Source organism: Ruditapes philippinarum, unplaced genomic scaffold (genome assembly GCF_026571515.1).
Source record: "Ruditapes philippinarum isolate M1 unplaced genomic scaffold, ASM2657151v2 ctg4860_1_1_1_1, whole genome shotgun sequence".
Classification (NCBI taxonomy): Eukaryota; Metazoa; Mollusca; class Bivalvia; order Venerida; family Veneridae; genus Ruditapes; species Ruditapes philippinarum.
Window position 1 is genome coordinate 15,227 of NW_026853140.1, and position 15,732 is coordinate 30,958.

A 15,732-nucleotide genomic window follows, 5' to 3' on the forward strand; every position below is an offset into this window, starting at 1 on the left:
CCGCTCAGGTAGACAATGCAAGAGAAGTTATTCTTATCGTTTGTAATTTGATCTTATAATGTTATTATATATTGCTAAATACAATTCTGAATTTGATTGGACGAGTATACCGATGTCAAACTATACTGGACGAGGTGCTACCATAGTATTGTTTAATGACCTTTTATTTTACGCCACCATTTTTTTTCCATTTTTTTTAAAGAACTTGACAGTTTTCTTACTTTAAAGAATTCGAGGACGCTAGTATGGCTCGAACCTACAGCTGTGAAAGGAATTTTTTTTACAATTACCGAGGATCCTAATAGGAAATTATTCACCACGTGACGAAAAATACAAATTGAAATTTCATGTCTAATCGAAACTGTCATTTCTGTTCATTTTACGCTAATATATGGTGACCTAGCCCATGATATGTCTACATAACTGTTTCTAACTATAAAATTATGTTATATATTTCTTGAACTAAGCTAAGCAACACAAAATAAACTGATGATAAAAGAAATTACCAGTAACGACATTGGTAGAAAAATGTATAAACATTTTGTATTTACCTTTATATCAAATATCTCTAATAATCAGTTTTAAATTTATTGAAAATCAGATCTGAATTAGGAAAATGCTTTGCAAATTGAAAATAAAACCAATAGCCAAAAATATCTTTGATTTATCAACATGAAACATTGCAGTGCTATGTCTTAGTATAACACTGTGTGTTGGTGATAGTTATTTGTAATATTTTATACTGAAAGTATGTCCTAAAAATGATTAAAAACAACTGAGTACTTGTTTTTTAGTATTGTCGCCAAAACCGCATTGCAATGGTTTGTTTTATTAAAAATGGACATTTATCAATTTAGATTTTTAATTTATAACTTAAGATTGACTCAAATTCTGAAAAAGATTATTATATAATTTTTTTTATTATCATTATTATTATCATCATTATTATTATTTTTATCAGAATCTATTATTATCATTAGCAACGCACGCCACAAATGAGAAATTGCCAACGATTACAAATCCAAGGGCAATTACTTCGACAAAACTGAATCTATTCATTTACGCAACTTCACATGCTCATCAAAATTGCTGTAAATTTTATTGACTAGCTTTTTTAAGAGGTACATGCGACACAACAGGATAAGGCAAGCAAGCATGGGTAAAAGCAAATCAAAATTCCACTTATAGTGGGGGTCAAATAAATGTGTAGATCCATATTTGACACGATTTCTCAGGCACGACCCGGTCCTTCTGTCGAGGGATACACAGGTAAATTTTCATTTCTAAGTTTTAAATTTTTAATTCATTATTCTTTTATTCTGAATTCAAAATGAATACACTAGAAAGTCACAGGAATAAAAATTTTCTGCTTATAAAGAGTAAAAGACCCACGTGGGTCAAGTTAGAGTGTTAAGACTTCTGAATAATAGTCACAGTGAACTCTGGAACGTAAAGGAACGTTTCAAATGAATGACTAGACATCTTTTAAGCATACAATATACACGATATAATCTAATGCAACTTTCAGGGTTTGTTGAAATCAACAATACATTTTTTAAAAACTAATTGGTGATCCTGTCGGCGTCTAATTTCATTCAACTTATATAGATATATTTAGGCTGCAAACCCAAAATATATAGAATTTAAACAGAAATTCATGCTGGAACTTTAAAAAAATGTTATTCTAGCGTAATTTAAGAAAATAAGATCAATTTAATATTGTTTTCATCCATTTGCCTGAGTTTCCCTTTAAGATATATCACACAATAAAGGAGAAGAGAAAATCATATTTTATTAATTTCTCGCAAGAAAATAGGTTAAATATAAACAATTATATGATATTTACCTTTAAATCAAATACGAAAATCGTATCTCTTTTCTCCAATTACTAAAATCTGAATCAACAAATCAGTTGTTATTAAGAACACGAAAGATTCAAAACATTTATTAAAACTGTGTCGTAGTTTGTTGTCAGGTGATTGGTAAACAAAAACACTTTCACGACAAGCTTATATCTTATCATTAGTCGTAATATTATTCCGTGTTAATTTAGAAACAGGTCATTCATTTGTGAAGGCCCTGAATTGGATACCGTTATTACATCTAATTAGTAAAAATTGGTAGAGTTAAATTATTTACAATCTTCAATAATGTTTATATTTAAGTTGTTGTAAAGAATCCTTCTGAAGCTCGTAGTCGAGCATTCCTTTATTTATTGATGTCAACTGAACTTTAAATAATTTCGTGCATCTGTATTATACAGCACGTTTGTAAGTGCATAATCGTGACTTGTATATAAGCTACATGTTCAATTTAACTCTACATCTTATATGGTTTACAACGTCAAACTCTGTGAATAACCCTTTTTATTGTCCATTGCTTTTTCTCGCTTATTTCATTTACGTTATAATCAGATTAAGCAATTGATTCGGATAGAAAAACGCAATCATTTCTTTGGTTGGCCTTTAAAAAACGTAAAATGAAACGCGATATACTACCGTTTTAAACTCTTGCTTGTGTTTAACGAGCATAATACGCTTATGATATTTTTTTTTCAAAATTAAAAGGGTTGGGATATAGTTACTGCATTTAGCTTTCAAATCGAAATGCATATCGCTAGCAAATATGATTTTCACTTAATGTGTATTTTATGCTGCCTTTAGTACTATTATCTATCATGGGCGCTTTATCAATTTATCTTTAATTTAAATTTGCTTATATGATAGAATAAATATTTTTGACTACACACAAATAGATAAGTTTTATTTTAAAGTCTACACACTATAGGTAGACCCAATATGAATATGTAGCGTTTTTAAAAACTGGCATTTTTTTAAGAAAGGAGCAACTTTGCTTGACGTGTCATAGGGAATACTTCCAATACACAGATTTTGCATTCTCTTATTCAAATTAGACATACACATTTATGCAAGTTAAAACTATTGGAATAGTAAAACACGTGCACATGTGATTCAGATATTGCACCCGTGGTTATTAATACGTGAATATTACGTGAACGAATTTTGCAGGTGAAACATATGTACTTCGGTAGGTGTTATACATGAATAAAAAGTGTATATTCAGTCAAAAATATACATTTTAAGATGAATTTGATTATTTGTTGGCCATCTTATTAATTTCAGTTCAACTCAATATATCAATGTAAGCAAATGTTCTATTTGTTTCGGTAGGAAAACCATAACAAGAGGTCCAAGATGGCCAAGATGATCGCTCACACTCACTATTTGGACAGAGTGACCCAATTTTTGACCAAAGGTAAGACATATTTGAACTTGACCTAGAAATCATCAAAACAAACTTATTCACCAATGTCCAGGATATTTGGATAACAACAGCAGCCACTAAAAAGTTAACAAGATTGTTCTTTTTTCAAATCCTGTGACATTTTTCTTCATCAGAGATGACCCATGTTCGAACTCATCCAAGGAATTACCTAGAAAAGCATCCTGATCAAGTTGGAGTCAAAAATGTGACAACATGAAAGTTAACAAGGTTTTTCCATATTTGGGCGGTGTGACCTAGGTTTTGAACCCAGATGACCCATATTCGAACTTGACAAAGAAATAAAACAGACCAAATTTCAGTATATTTGAATCACTTAAGTGTTAATAAGATTTTTCTTATTTTTAGCTCCTTTGACCTAGCTTTCCAATGGAAATGACCCATGTTCGAACTCATCCGAGGAATTACTAAGACAAGCATCACGACAAAGTTTGATGATAATTGAGTAAAAAAAAAAATGTGACCACTAGAGTGTTTTCGAGGTTTTTTTCAATAATTGGTCGGTGTGACCTAGTTTTTTACCCGAGGTAACCGCTATTAAAACTTGACATAGAAATCATCAAAACAAACTGACAGTCAGTTAATGTCATAACAGTAGCCACTAGAGTGCTAACATTAATTATCTATTTTTAGCTCGAGTGACAAAGTTTTTCATCCAAAATGACATATGTTCCAACGCATCCGAACAATTACCGAGACAAACAAAATTTGATGGTGTTGCGGATTGCTGAAATTGAGCACCGCACAAGCCGATGCCAGGCGGCGTGCGCTAGGAATGTTGCACTTATTAATGCAATTTTGTTGCTTCCGTGGAATCAAAATTTTCAGATTTTTATTATTATTATTATTATTATGATTCACATTTTGAGATCAAATATTCAAAATTATTTTTTGCGCATTTAAATTTTGCACATTTAAATAAAAACACGATAAAATTGAAAATGTTGCAGGCTCTGTTTGAGTCTGGTCATGAACTGTACTGGAAACTGCCACTTTTTGTAACCGATATATCCTTATATATGCTGTAGCATAAACCTGTTATCCTTTCATATGCCTTATAATTTGCCTTTTACAATGACTGCAGCAGATTCTTTTGAAATACTGCAGTTTATTTACAATTAGTAATTAAATTTCAAAACAAATGGCAATTTAATATACTAATTCTTATGGTTTTACAACAAAACTTTTTCAAAGACATTGACCGAACTAAATTATATGATGTCATTTCCAAAACATACAAAAAGGTAGAAAATGATTATTCTTTTTGCACAGTGCTAGCGGCAGCTGAAACTTTCCCATGCTTCCATTGCAAACCAAGATCAGAAGGCACAGATGCCGTATGATCAAGGTTTGCACTGTTTTGCTATGCAGTTAGTGTATTTTTTTTAATTTTCCCAAGTTATTCATGATTTTATCCAGGTCGAAAAATGAATAATTTCAAGATATTAATTATGGAAAGAGTTAAAATATTACTTACGAAATCGGTAAACCACGACAGATCTTTGAAACAGAACAAATAAACGCATTGAAAGGTAAACCAATAATTATAAAAAATACTTTCGTGACACATAATACCTTCACACCATTATTCATTTAAAGAGGCTCTGTGAAGGGTACTGTAAATTTATCAATATTCCATTATTAATACGTAATATAAAAACTACAGAAATGGTTTACCATAGTGATGAAATTTCGTTGCGAAAGTTTTTTTTTTAATATCTTTTGTGAACCGATTTGTCAATGATAAATAATAAAGTTATTACTTGCATTTAACTCAGATATCACCAAGGGCATTCATATAACAGCCTCACAGCAACATTTATTACCACCTCCAATAATATTTACATTGTTGTGTGGTTTCATCAATATCTGCATTCCATGAATGGCGGCTACGTTACTAATTTTTGAACCTCTTTCCATCAAAGGAGCAGAATTAATACCACAATATAACCGTTGATTTGCACTTTCATTGACGAATACGAGGTCCTGGATAATAATAAGTATAATAAGTTAAATCTATTTACATTCGAAACAAATTAATATTGCTAGGTACTATAATATCATTATACTTTATTCATGTTTATTACCCCATTATGTCATGTTTATACATGGAATGAGAGAATAAAATGTTTTTTTAACTTTGACTTATAACTCTTAAAAGTATGGTGTCCTATTACGTCCACCTCAAATTATGTAAGTTACACGCTATAACTATCAGCTTAGCTAAAGAACACTTATACTTGTGAAAAATATGATGTTAATTTTCCATTTCGTCTAGCTTAAAGTGTTCGCCAGTAACATTCGGTAATAAATTAATTCGCTAGTGAACAAGGACCCGGGTTCTTGAAAGATGTACGTAGTCCTATTTTGTCCAACTAAAATTTCGCATGTGACTTGCGATAACTATTGCTTTCAGAAGTGAACATGGAGAATTTCCGGTGTTCTCTTTGTTAAGTTAAAATCTTGCTACATACATGCGAAAATAAATTATTCCCATCGCTAAGGAAAAAAACATTTATACAAGCAAACTTTAGGGCACCGTAATAAAATAAATGTTAATTTGGACTGAAGTTTTTAAGCTGTTCTTTATTGCAAGGATCACATGATTCACAATTAAGATTACATTTCTTAATTGCTATTCTAATACTTTCAAAGATTTCTCTTGTATAAGTAAGGAGGGTCGGAAGCATGATATATGTCATAATAATGCGTTCTTATTCCCTTCTTTTGTATTTTCAAACCGATACATTGCCATTTTCTTTTGAAAACCTGATAAATGAAATACATTTTTTATGAATTTTGTTGTGAAAAATGTCTAGAGTTAAAGAAAATGGTCGAACTAAGAAAATAAATCAATAAAACTGCAAAATTTATTATTCAGTCATTAACGCTGTATAGACGTTGAAACTGTTCTTTACGTGACGTCACAACTTAGCGCCAGACAGCACGTGAAAAATCAGTCAATTTGAAAACAAGAACGCTTTTTCACTGATGCAAATTAGTTTTAATCTCACGTTTATACTGTATTTCGCTTGCAAAATATAGAGTGAAAAATATAAACACAAAAGGTTTATCAACGTTTCTCAAAATGTTTCAACACACAGTAGACTTAACGGCAACTATTGTAAACCGACTTGAACAGCCTCTAGAGAACATTACTATTGGAAACTCCGAGGGAAAAAGATTGAACCACAAAACATAGAGGTCAATAATATGTTATGCCCTTCTTTGAAGAAGATGGGATATATTGTTTTGCTAAGTCTGTCGGTCGGTCTGTTTGTCGGTCCGTCGATCTGTCCGCCGGTAGACCACATGGTTTCCGCTGATTATCTAAAAATCTATTTATCACAAAGTCTTCATAATTCATATACTCCTTAGTGATAACTAGTAGATGACCCCTATTGCTCTTGGGATTACTATGTCAAAGGTCAAAGCCACAGGGCCTTTAAATGTCAATACGGTTTCAGCTCATTATCTTTAAAACTATTTATAACATAGTCTTCATATTTCACATATTGATTTGGCATAAAGAGTAGATGACAAAAGCTATCAGTCATAATTGGTCAGCTAGCTTATTAAGGTTAGTCATTTCATTTCAAACATATCTGATTGTTTAAACGAAGTATAACTGGTAAATGACCCCTTTTGATTTTGGTGTTCCTAGGTTGAAGTTCAAGGTCACAGGGGCCTTTAATGTCAAAATGGTTTCCGCTAATTATCTTGAAAACTATTCATCACGTATTCTTCATATTTCAAAAATTGATGAATCATAACTAGTAGATGATCCCAAGTAATTTTGGATTAACCAGGTCAAAGGTCAAGGTCACAGGAGCCTTAAATGTGAGAATGTTTTCCGCTCATTATTTTCAAAATTATTCATCACAAATTCTCTATAATTCACTTATTGAATAGTCAAAACTAGTAGATTAACAAAATTGATTTTGATTTTCCGAGTAAAGGTCAAGGTCACAGTGGCATTAAATGTCAGAATAGTTTCCGCTTAGTTAGATGACCCTAATTGTTATAAGGATCACTATGCCAAAGTTGAATGTTAGTATGGTTTCCGCTCATTATCCCTAAAGCTAATTTTCACAAAGTATTCACATTTTATATATTGATTGGTCATTACTAGAAAATGCCCCCTTTTTACCTTTAAAACTTAAAATCACAAAGTCTTCATATTTCACAAAAGTATCAGTCATAATAGGGTTACTAGTTCTAAGGTTAATGTCATTTCATTTCACATATTGATTGGTTATAACAAGTAAATCATTTTATGACACACCCGTGCCGATTTTGTGACTCAGTAAATATGGATGCACGGCCGTGCATATATTTTGACGTGACGTCAATAGCGTTATGTAAACATATTGTAAAGACGCGCCAAATGTTATTCTTAAGGCGCGTCAATGTAAAATGACTCTTATTTCACTTTAAACAGTCTTTATTTTGGGTATGTGATAAAAAGAATATTAAATTCGTTTAAGTTGATTACTGAATTTATTGCAATCGTTGTATAAAATAATATTATGCTCGACGGAGGTTCGCAAAATATTTATTTTTTTTTCAACTCGTTTGACATTTCTTATTTTTCTGGACGTGTTAGAATGGAAAAAGATATTATTTTTTCGTGCATTATTAAAGAATTATTGACTAAAGAGCCATTTAATATGATGTGATATTCACCGGCAGATAACATATTGACCGAGGCAATAGCCATTTAATATATGAATAGGCTAAGAATTGAAAAATAATCACAAAAAGTACAGCCTTATAAACATGTACAAATTTTGCTTCGTAGAAGCGCGGGGAAAAATACGCACGTGTTAGGCGTGCAACGACTACTCGAACGCTGCGCATACAAAGGTAATTCGAGTTTATACTCATCATTGCAGTGTAACCTTTAAGCATAATAATAAAGTAATGATATTTGACATTTGACAGCGTTGGTGTCTGTGGTCATCCAACATATCAGAAAATTACATTATTTTGTGATTGTAACGTAGTTGGATTAAAATAGAAGTATAAGCAAAAATAGTTTAAATATACAAGTATCTTTCGCGCACGCGCGCGCGTGCGTGTGTGTGCGCGCGCGCTCGCACGCGCATATTCAAGCTCATGTTATTTGCTTAACTGACTTCTTATTCTAGCCCTAACCCTTATTCTAAACCTACCCTAATGTGTTCCTGACCCTAAACTTAAACTTATATCTGTAAAATACTGGCTCCTAAACCTAAAATTACTCACGGAATGAAGGTTCCAATTTCGAAGTACCAATTTTTAAACCTCACGTCAGTGTGTAAGCGTGTGAGTGTTTTACATAACAATAACTTTATAGAATATATAGCGACTTACACTCTTTACTGCTAGAGGCAGACCAAGGTGCCCCTTTCAGAATTATTTCAGACGACACAAACGGGCTCTGAGTTGAATCAACGTATAGACATTTTCTAACTTGAAAAAAAATCGAAGACGCTGGTAAGTCTCGAACCTATGAGGCAAATGGTTTATTATAATCATAGGAACTCTTGAACAGGACCGCATCTTGCGGCTCATAAATCCGAATTCGTACCGGCTTTACATATTGTTTGTCCGACCTTTGATTATCTTTTCATATTATGCGAGCGGGTGGTCATTAATTATCTTATCTCAATTTAATATAATCTACTTATTTAAAAATTAGTCAAATTTACTGTATATTGAAAAAATAAAAGGAGTGACATCCGCCATTTACCGCAACGTTCGGCGCAAGTTATCCCCCTTAATATGCTTCATTGTTGTTTCAATTTTTCTAGTTCTCTCTTTATCTCACTCAATACATGGAAAACTTTAACATTTCTTAGTAATGAATACCAGTTTAGTATTTATCTATGGATCATGTTTTAATATTCCTTATTTCAGTTAGGCAAAATCAGTTGGACAATATTTCTAAAGTGTCTGTTTTCTCCAAGTTAACAAATCAAAACACGAATACGCCCGTTATGCCGCCTATACATGTCAACACATGTAAACAATTAACCGTGAACGTTATATCCTGGCGATACCTGATAGTTGACAAAAACAACGGGAACAAAATTCTGAAAAAAAAAAGTAATCAATTGTTGCCAAAGGGGAAAACTCATGCCGAAAACGTTGTGGCGAATGGCGGATATCAGTCCTTGTCTTCTTTTATATAATACCGTAAAATTTGTTCAATTGATAATATATTTTTGAGGCCATACACTCGGATAATACTAAAAGATATTTAGATGTAGCAGAAACGTTTTAAAAACCATTACACGATCAAAAATATGCTCCGCAATCTGCGGTCCCGTTCTCGAGTTCCTATGATTACAATAACCAAGATTCTGAATAAGGAAATTATTCCATGCATGTGTAATTGTCATTTATTTATATCTATCACGGTAGGATATAGTGACCAAGGCCATGATATTTCTACATAATAGTTTCTAACAATAAAATTACGTGATTAATTTCTTGAAAAGAGCCAGACACAACGAAATAGACAATAAAATAATCATCAATAATTATCAATATCGACATCGGTAGAAAAAAAATATATTTACCATACACCAAATGTCTCTGGTCTCAAATTTTGTAAAAAATGAGTTTACGATTTATTGAAAAAGAATTTAAATTGCGTCCCTGCCACAGGAAAATGCTTTGCGAAAACCAATGACATGTAAATAACGATCTATCTATATATAGAAACACATCACATTTATATTTAGAAACACATAATAGAGGCTCTAAACGGGTGATAGTATTTAGAGTTTTAAAAATTGGCAGACTGGGGCAGAAAAATTGACAATCGGCTCGATTAATGAACATTGTTTTCATTCTGAGGGACAATATTAATAAAGCACAGATTGTAAATGAATTGTTCCTTTCAAATTAAATTAACTATGGTAAAAACATGTCCTTTCCGGTTTCACAAGTAGATTTAGGGTTTATTAAACTGGCATACTAGGATCAACTGTGTTCCGTTTGGACAATCGTGATTTTGTATTTCGTCCTTAGCCAAGGTGCACAATAGAAAGATGGTGAAAAGTAGATGATACAATAATACAAACATGATGGTACGATTGTGAACTCGCGATGTTTTATCGCGTTTTTACCATCTTTCCATCGCGTTTTTACCAGCATACCAGGGTGCCATCATGTTTTTTTCACCATCGTGCCATCGCGTTTTCACCATCGTGCCATCGCATTTTCAACATTGTACCATCGCACTTTCGCCATTGTGCCATAGCGTTTTCACAATCGTACCATCGCGTTTTCACTATCGTGCCATCACGCCTTCGTAATTTTGGTCGGTATAACCAGTACACATACAATAGGATGCGACCGACCGTAAAAGCAAGATTAGAATACATACTTTTCTATGTGTTATAAATTATAAAATCTGTTGAACTTTCCATTTATTTTGTTATTCTGTATATAGATCAAAGACTATTGCTTATAAATGCTCAATATATGTTTGCATTTTTTCTTTTGCTGAATTTAAGATATAAACTTGAAACTTCATAATTACAGTGCACAACAATACGGTACGATGATTCAATCTCGATGGTATGATGGTGAAAGCGCGATGTTACGATGGTGAAAACGTTAGGCTACGATGGTGAAAACGCGATGGTACGATTGTGAAAACGCGATGGCATATCATGGCACGATGATTTTAACGCGATGGCGCGACGATGCGATGGTACATCGCGTTTTCTACATAGTTCAATCGAGCCATCGCGATTTCAGCATTGTCATATTTTATTAGTTCGAGGCATAACGCAAACACTAATGGAGTTTTCAGCATGAACAAAAACTCACTGCAGTGTCTGTGCATTGCATTTTGTGAAATGATAGTTAATTGTATTATTTTGTACTTATTTCATCTCCTGAGCATTTATCTGAAACAACTTTATGTACTCTTAACGCTAAAACCGCTTTAATTTGTTTAATCAAATATATATTTTTTAACTTATATCATAACATTGACTCAAATTCTGAAAAGATAATTCGGTTTGGAAATTAAAGCTTCTAATTATGCATTATTCATTTACATCATACGGCCCTTCTTTGTCGAGTGCTTTATATCAAACATAAAATAATATTTTATTGATTTCTCGATAAAAAAATTGGTTAAATATAAACACATATATGATATTTACCTTTAAATCAAATAGCTCCTCTCTTCATATACTTTTATCTGAATCAACAAAAAACACGAAAAATTCAAAACATTTATTTAAACTGCGTCGTAATTTGCTGTCTAGTGATTTGTAAACCACTAAGTTAACAAAAAAAATGTGGTAATATTATCTAAACAGGTCATTCAGTTGTAGAGGCTCTGAATGGGATATCCTTATTACATGTTATTAGTAAAAATGGGTAGAGTTAAATTATTTACAATATTCAATGATTTTCATATTTCAGTTATTGTAGAGAACCCCTGCCTATTAATTGATGTCACTTTAAATAAGTTTCGTCTTTGAAACTGATAATCTGTATAATACAACACGTTTGCAAGGTCGTGAACTGTGTTTCAACTACCTGTTCCATGTAATTTTTCATGTGACAGTTAACCACGAGGTTAACCACGTCAAACTCTTTTTTTTTTCTTTTTTTTGTATTTTGGTTTCATTTACGTTGTAATCGTTGTAATCAGATTTAGCAATTTGAATAGAACAACACAATCATTACTTTAGTGAGCTGTCTATTTTAGATGTGACAACGTTTGTATAAGTTAAGCATATTAGGTGCTTATCACCTGAAGAAAGTACCATTGAAAGTTTAAATAAAGTGGCAGTTGGACTTCTTTACAAAATACTCATTCTCATGGAACTAAATATATATGTGTTTCATTTTGTATTAATGGCAAAAGAGAAAAGAACTAATTGATGGAAGATAGGTAACGGCCAATAAGTTATTTTAGAACTGAATTTAAAAACCTTTTAAGAAAAAAATTTGAACCAATTTATAGTTTTATCTCAAAGCTAAAGTGTAATGTTGTAATGACTTTATGACGGACGGAAAAGTAATTTAATTCAATATACTAGAGGGGGTCCATAAATGTTACCATCATGTCTTTGTTGAAATATTTATGTAATCCCAGATAGTTAAAAATAAAGATTAAATATCTTTTTTTTTCTCTCAAGAAAAGTAAAGTAATACTTCTGTTAAAGTTGCGCGCCTGCAGATGAGCCAAAATATTTCAAATATCAATCTATATTGATAAAAATGTACTAAGATTTTAAAAAAGGTAAACAATTGAAGATCCAAGTTATATTTTACATGTTGTGTGTGGTTTAAGACTGATTTTGCGTACGACTGATATTTCTATTGCGTTACTAACGCAGTAAGAGCTGCTTTATACATATGTGGACCACTTTTTGGTAATTTTGTTCGATTGTAGTGCCGATTGCAATATGTAAATAACATAATTTGTTCACCTCACAATATTAAACTTCTAAAAACATTTCCAAAAGTTTCATGAAAACTTACATGAATCTGGAGACGTGCTGCTTTAAATATTTTGTAGAAATCTTATGGAAAATTTATACCTTCTCCTAGTATTATGTTGTACGCATAGCAAAACGTTTGCTGTCAAATGTTTTACTATTTATAAAGCAACACAAAGGGATAAAAATAGGAATAGGCTGATAAGTTTAAATTGCTCTAGGCTGATGAAAAAGATATCATTCAAACACAAATTGCGGTTGAAATATTTATAACTAGCAACTATGATTTAGCGATAATATAGTTGAAGGTCATGTATGTTCAAACCACAAATGTCATACTAACAAACATTAGAATGGGGAATTGAATTTTACCTGTTCCGTTCGCACGGTTTAACAAAGAAGAACCCACAAACATGTTAAAAAATCTAGGAAAGTTATAATAATTGCAATAGTAAAACTCGTATACATGTGATTCAGATATTCACTTGTAGTAATTAATTCGTGAATGATACGTGAACGAATTTTTCAGGTGAGATATATGTACTTCAGTAGGTGTTATGTATGAATAAAAAAGGCATCTTTTGTTAAAAATATACATTTGCACATGAATTTTAAGATGAATTTGATTCTTTGCCATGTTATTCATTAAAATTCGACTCAAAATATCAATGTTAGCAAATACTCTATTTGCTACGGAAGGGAACTCATTACAAGAGGTCATAGATCGTTCACAATGACCATTTGGGCAGTGTAACCTAATATTTGACCCAGGTAACACATATTTGAACCTGACCTAGAAATCATCAAAACAAATTTATTGGCCAATTTCCACGATATTTGGATAACAACAATAGCCACTAGAAAATTAAAGAATTAAAGATTAAATTAAAAAGATTGTTCTACAAATTGCTCAAAACAGTAGCCACTAGAGTGTTAACAAGATTTTTATAGTTTTTTTTATCCAAAATGGCCATTGTTCGAACTCATCTGAGCAATTACCTAGACAAACAAAGTTTGCTGATGATAGAGGTAAAATTGTGATCACTACAGTGTAAACGAACAAATGTGGACGCACGACGGGCGACGTACGACGGAAATCAACGATCCTAAAGCTCACCCTGAGCTCGCTCAGGTGAGTACAACGAAGCTTCTGCGCTACTTGCTTATGACCTTTGCGGATTTTTATTTTGCAAGATAGAAATGTAGATAACCAAACTGAATGTTAATTGGTCAGGGAATAATCTAGTAGTACGTTAAAATAAAATCTTCATTTTAACCATTAGTCTTGTTAAATATTTAATGTCATTTAAAACGTACAGTGAATCAAACATTTGTTGCGGCTTGCTGCATTTGAGCTCTGCCAAAGCCTGTGCAAGGGGTCGTGCGTAAGAGATGTTGCACTCATAATTATTCGCGTACTTTTTGTTGAGATTAATGCTTCCGTGTAATCACCATTTTTCAGATTTTATATTTATTTATTTATTATTATTTTTTTATTATCATTATTTTAAAGTTTTATTTATTTATTTATTTTTTGCCGTGTTAGAAACTGACCAGCAAATATAATTAAATCTTCAAGCTATCTAGAATAGTTAGAGTTGAAATATCACTTACGAAATCGGTAAACCACGGCGCATCTTTAAAACAGAACAAATAAACGCAATAAACCAATAATTATAAAAAATACTTTCGTGACACATACAAACAAATTCTATCTTCACACCATTGTTTATTAAAAGAGGCTCTCTGTAGGGTACTGTAAATTTATCAATATTTCATTTTAATACGTAAAATAAAAACTGCAGAAATGGTTTACCATAGTGATGATTTTATTATCTTCTTTGAACCGATCTGTCAATAATAATTAATAAAGGTTTTACTTGCATGTAACTCAGATATCACCAAGGACATTCATATAATAGCCAATAGTTATTTACATTGTTGTGTTGTTTAATTAATATCCGCATTCAATGCATGGCGGCTACGTTAATAATTTTTGAACCTCTTTACATGAAAGAAACATAATTAATACCACAATATAACCGTTGACTATTCATGTAGACATGCACTTTTATTGACGATTACGAGGTCCTGGATAATGATAAGTATAATAAGTTCAATCTTTTTACTTTCGAAACAAATTTATAGTGCTAGGTACTATAACTGTTAAAAGTATGGTGTCCTATTAAGTCCACCTGAAATTATGTAAGTTACACGCGAAAATTATCCGCTTAGCTAAAGAACATTTATAAATGGGAAATATATGTTGGTGTTCAATTTTGTCTAGCTTTAAGTGTTCGCCAGTAACATGCAGTAATACGTTAATTCGCTAGTGAACAAGGACACTGGTACTTGTAAGATATACTTAGTCCTATTTCGTCCAACTAAAATTTCGCAAATGGCATGCGATAACTATTGCTTTCCCTAGTGAACAAAGATAATTTCCCGTCTTCTTTTTGTTAAGCTTAATCTTGCTAGAAACATGCGATAATTATTCCCAACGCTAAGGAAAAAAGGCACTTATACAAGCAAACTTTAGGGCATCGTATTAAAATAAATGTTAAATGAAATAAAGTTTTTAAGCTGTTATTTATTGCAAGGATCACATGATTCACAATTAAGATCACCCTGCTCATTTGCTATTCTAATACTTTCGGAGATTTCTCTTATATAAGCAAAGAAGGTCGGAAACGTGATATATGTTATAATAATGCATTCTTATTTCCTCTCTTTGTATTTTCAAACCGACACATTGATGGTGCTATTTTGTTTAGAAAATCTGATAAATAGAATACAACTTTTTGATGAATTTTGTTGTGAGAACTATCTAGAGTTCAAACAAAATGGTCTAAGAAAATAAACCCGAACTGCAATATTTATTATTCAGTCATTAACGACGCTGTTTATATGAAACTGTTGTTTACGTCACGTCACAATATAGTGCAAGACAGCACGTGAAAAATCAGTTTAA